Genomic DNA, 5,849 nt, shown 5'->3' with positions numbered 1-5,849 from the left:
TAGCCGCAGCATTGCATAGCAGGCTTATGTTCATCTTGTGGTCAATGATGACTCCCAAGTCTCTTTCTTCTGTAGTGCTAGCCAGCCTATAAGGATGCTGCAGGTTTTTCTTCCCAAGGTGGAGAACCTTGCATTTTTAGGTGTTAAACACCTTCAGTTTCTCATCCGCTCATTTGCTGAGCCTGCCCAGGTCAGCCTGGATCACCCGCCTGTCTTGGCCAGTCCGCTCCTGACTCCAATGTCCACATCATTAATGAAGATGTTGAGCAATATGGGTCCAAGGACAGAGCCTTGGGGGACCCCACTGGTCACAGGACACCATGATGAATGACTGCCATCAATTACAACCCTCTGAGTCTGACCACGGAGTCAATTTCCCAACTTGCGAATCATGGTGGACCCAAGGCCATAACTGGCCAGTTTAAGATAAATGGAAAAACTCTGCCATATGGTGGCAAGGTGCTGTAGAAGCCTAATGTGTGTTGCTTCCCTGGGATTGGTGCTCAGCTGTTCTCTCTAGATTTTATTACCATTTATATCACTGTGAAAAACCAAAGTATGCTAAACTGGTGAAAATGTGTTGACTGTCTGGGCACAGTTAAGACTACAATAGCTCTAGCAACACTCAGGATACTACTTAGCTATCTCTTTGAGCGACAGGAGAAATTTCCTAACACAATACAATGGAATAATACAGGTTTTCCCTTCATCCATAGTTTCCATAGAGTATAGACAGACATAACAACTGTAGAGATAGCAGTAGAAAGTAATATACAGTAAAAGCTCTGTTATCCAGCATCCCCCAGGAATGGGGAATGCCAGATAACATAATATGTTGGTTAATTGAGCGGTCCGAGACACCACCCCTCCCGCTGCATTGCTGCCCCTCCCGCCACATTACTGCCCCTCCTGCAGGTCCTGTGGGCCCCATGGGACAGGGAGGCAGGCCCTGCACAGCCCCACACAGGCTGTTATGCCCCCAGGCTGTGGGTGCTCGGCACCTCAAGTTGCTTTGCCTTAGGCTGTGGGGGCTCGGAGAAACTGGAAGTGCCATGGAGTGCACTTTTGGTTTCACTTTATCTTACAAGCTGGCATGCCAGTTAATTAAGCATGCTGGCTTGTAAGATGCCAGTTAACAGTACATTTACTGTAAACTGTTATGACAGCAGTTTAGCTTACTTCTATCACTACAAGATCATACAAATGAACAGTTACAGTAAGCAGGTGATGTGAGCGCCTGAGTCGCAGCTCCTTCTCCCTTTTAAATCAGTTAATATGTATGTTTGGCCTTATCCTTACAGCTAGAATCTGATGGTCAGGAATCTGATGATGAAACTTTTTTTGTTGCTGTTACAAAATTATGATTTGTTGAAAGCAAAATGCTTTGTAGAAACTTTTTTGACAGATTTATGCTCCAAGAGAACTTGTCTAATTAATCACATAAGTCATGAGATAAATGAAATTTCATTTTATTGTGCTCCGTACATGAGTGTACTCCCCACGTGTGTTAATAATCACCATGATCCATGGCACTCTTATGCTTTATTCCTCCCCTTTCTTAGCTCTTGCCTTGCTTAGTAAGGGTTCTTCCCCCTGACCTGACCTTCCCTTTGTTTGTTCCTGCGTCTTTCAGCTGTGTCAGGCATCTATCCACTCACTGCACTCTCGCACTCTTTGGACCCTGCAGGTAAGTAACTTTTTCCTCACCTTTTCTTCTCTCGATCCCTTGCTGTGGGTTTCTTCACCCAAGCAATCAGTTGTTGGAGTGAGGCTTCCAGCCACTACATGTCTCCAGTCTCTTCTTGTCAATCCCCCCGGTCAGTGGTCGCAGTAGGCATCACATCACCTGTCAGAGAGGTCAACCCGTGGCTCCGGAGTTGGTGCTTTTGTGTGCGTTTTGGCTTCCTGGACCATGATCCACAGTTCCATGCAAGGAACTTCCTGGGACATGATGGGCTTCATCTCTCCTCTCTTACAGGTTGGCTGATGTCCTACATCGGGCTTTAATCTAGGTTTAACAGGGGATGAAAAGGCAGGAGATGGAGAAAAAATAGGGCTTACAATCTATGAGACATGCAAATAGTAGGGTAGAAGTGCTTGACTTTAGGAAGGCTAACTTTAGTGTTCTCAGGAATTTAGTCAATGATGCACTGCAGGATAGGAGTATTGGCAAGATGGGAGTCCAGGAAGGGTGGTCATTCCTAATGGAAGCGATCCATCGGGCACAGAGGGAGAGGATCCCATTGTGAGAAGTGGGGAAAGAGGCCATAAAACCTTTGTGCCTAAACAGAGAAATCCATGGAAAGCCTAAGGGCAAAAAAAGGCATATAGGCAGTGGAAGCAATGGGAAGCTACCAAGGAGGAGTATACCTACTTGGGCCGCACTTACAGGAAGGCAGTTAGAAAGGCCAAGGCAGCTACAGAGCTGAGGTTGGCAACAGAAATTAAAGACAACAAAAAGTCCTATTTTTAGGTATGTAGGGAGTAAAAGGAAAGCGCAGGGCAGCATAGGACCCCTAGTGAACAAGCAGGAGCAATTAGTGACAGACAGAGGGACAAGGCTGAGCTCTTCAATGAGTTTTTTGCCTAAGTGTTCCTGAACAAGGGTCATGACAAGTCTCCTAATAGGTTCTGAGGAATTGACCAGTGTCACAGCAGAACCACTGTCACAGCTGTTTGAGCACTCAGGGCACTCAGGTCAGGTCCTGGAGGACTGGAAAGGGCCAATGTGGTCCATATTTTCAAGAGGGGAGGAAGGAGGATCTGAGTAATTATAGGGCAGTTAGTCTCACCTCTAGCCTTGGAAAAGTGTTTGAAAAAATTATTAAGGATCATATTTCTGTGAGTCCAGTGGGAAAAATAATGCAGCAGGGAAACCAGCATGGATTCATAGCAGGTAGATCGTGCCTGACTAAACTGGTTTCTTTTTATGACCAGGTCACAAAATGCTTAGAAGCAGAAGTAGAGGTGGATGTTGTTTACTTGGATTTTAGGAAGACCTTTGATACAATATCTCATCCCATTCTCATAAACAAAATAAGAGGCTATGACTTAAATTATTACACAGTCCAGTGGGTGGTAAATTGTCTTGGGGGTTGCACCCAGAGAGTGGTGGTGAATGGGTTGGTATCAATTTGAAAGGATGTGGGCAGTAGGGTCCTGCAGGGCTTGGTCCTTGGACCTGTGCTCTTCAATGTCTTCATCAGTGACTTGGACGTGTGTGTGAAGTGTACTCTCTCCAAGTTTGCAGATGATAGTAAATTGTGGGGCAAAGTGAACATACCATGTTGACTCCGGACAAACTGGAATCTAATTAGCGCTATATTAAAACAGCGACTTTACTGTCCGGTCAACGAAAGGGTGGTCATTAACCCCTCAGGCCACTTATAACCCAACCTCCTGTATCTGATCACCAGTAGATTGGATCAGAGAATTAACTGAGAAATTAATCTACTAATTAATCAATCACTCCACAGACCCAAAGATGTTATATTTTATGAATAAGACGGTTTATTAATACTGGAAAATCACTTATAAACAATAACACCAGAAGTTAAAACACTTATAAACAATAACACCAGAAACAACCAACATGAGGAGGTTATTCCAGAGGAGGGAGGGAGGTGAACTTTATTTAAACAGGACTGAGGCCAGAACTTCCCTGAGCTGTTTCAATCCACTAAGGATTAGATTAGGAGAGAAGGGTGATACTTACAAGGATAGGGAAACTGGTACATTCATGCCAACCACACCCAATGGGGAAATACTGGGGAGCCAACCTCTTCCTATCCCAGTCCCTGGGAGTGTTCCAGTGGTGGAGGAGGCCTCCTCAGTTCATGGTGACGAGACTGGAACTCTATGTTCCTGATCCACAATCGGACACACACCACATTCACAGACACTCTCACCCTATAACTGCTAGCTCGCTCTCTCTCTCTCACTCTCGCACTCAATCCTGGTTCACAAATATATTCATATATTCATACACACCCAGCTGCAGACACACCCAACTCTGCCTACACAGACCCTTATATATCACTGTTACACATGGCAATCTTTACCTATAGCACTTGGCACCATTCTTGCACATGACACTCTGTTTCAGGTGGGGTCTCAAGTGATGACCTAATCCTTTGAAGAACAGGTCACCCAAAGGTCAGAGCATGACCTACTTTGCAGCATCACTATATAGCATTCAGACCATGACACAAGTCTCATCTTTGCTACTACAACTGGAGGGTAGAGAATGATTGCAGGCAGACCTGGACAGGTTGGAAAAGTGGGCAGAGCACAGTAGGATGCAGTTCAAGAAGGACAAGTGAGGCATGCTGCACCTAGGGCAGAAAAATATCCAGCATACCTACTGGCTGGGGCATGACCCTCTCAGTAGGACAGAAGTGGAAAGGGATCTTGGAGTCATAGTCGACTCCAAGAAAAACATGAGTTGTCAGTGTGACAAAATCATCAGCGAAGCTAACCACACTTTATTAAGCATTAGCAGATACATGACAAATAGAACCAAGGAGGTGATACTCCCCCTCTATGTGGCATTGGTCAGACTGCAGTTGAAGTACTGCGTCCAGTTTTGGGTGCCGTACTTTAAGAAGGATGTGGATAACCTTGAGAGGGTCCAGAGGAGGGCCACTTGTATGGTTAGGGTTTAGAGGCCAAGCCCTAAGAGGAGAGACTAAGGGACCTGCACCTCTTCAGCCTCCACAAGAGAAGGCTGAGAGGGGATCTTGTGGCCACCTACAAGTTCTTTAGCAGGGGGAGGACGCAGCAAGGAATCGGAAACGCTCTGTCCACCAGGGTGCTTCTTGGGGTAACAAGGAACAATGGTCACAAACTGACAGAAAGCAGATTTAGGCTGGACATCAGGAAGAACTTCTTCACAGTAAGGGTGACCAGAATTTGGAATGGGCTTCCAAAGGAGGTCTTTAAGAGGAGGCTGGATGAGCACCTGGCTGGGGTCATCTGACCCCAGCACTCTTTCCTGCGCAGGGCAGGGGGTCGGGCTCGATGATCTGTTGAGCTCCCTTCCAACCCTAGCATTTTTGAGTCTATGAATCTAAGTGCCCCAAGGGCTACATCCCCTTCACAAGCCGATGCTTTTTTTCCTCTGGCTTGCCACTTTACTCTTCCCTGATGTGCAGATCCCCTCAGCAGTGACCAGTGTTACCTTTGCCCTTGTCCTGACATAACTCTTTGCCCCTTCCCTGGGGCTACCCCCTCTAGTACAAGGTTGTCTTTCACCCTGTTACACTTACCATGGGAAATTCATTTCTCGTCTCAACAGTCCTCCAGAAATTGTGACTTTTGTGTGCTATATTCATGACTGAAAGTAATATATCACTCCACATAAATAACATCTTGTTCCTCCCAACCATCCTTACCATACATGCTCAGTTGTTTTCAGGTAAGCAAAATGCTTGAGACAAATACTTCTCTCTACAGAGAGTAAGCTGTGGTACCATCCTTTTAGGGAACATATATGCTTCCTTCTAAATAATGCTTCCTCAATATGGGATCCACTTGATTAAGTTTGGGAAATCCACGGAAAGCCTAAGGGAGAGCTGCACTGGGGGTGACCAACTACCGAATGGTACCTCTTTGGAAAAATGCCTTTTTCTGCTGCTGTTACTGTTGCTGCTGTAGCTCCTGGTCTTATTTATTTTGTGAAGAACAAGATGTTATTCTCTCAGCCAGATTATTTTACTCATCATAAAAAGTGCAAGTGACTACAGGAAAGCAAGAACATGAAGGTAGGAGTTGATTGAAAGGATTGAATATGAAAATATGGGGCCACGCAGTAAACTGGGAAGGAGCACAGAACCAATACATTAGAAGAA

The sequence above is a fragment of the Crocodylus porosus genome, unplaced genomic scaffold (assembly GCF_001723895.1).
Source record: "Crocodylus porosus isolate Cpor-Errol unplaced genomic scaffold, CroPor_comp1, whole genome shotgun sequence".
NCBI classification, from domain to species: domain Eukaryota; kingdom Metazoa; phylum Chordata; order Crocodylia; family Crocodylidae; genus Crocodylus; species Crocodylus porosus.
The sequence above is the reverse complement of the archived record's forward strand: the minus strand, read 5'-3'. Positions refer to the sequence as shown.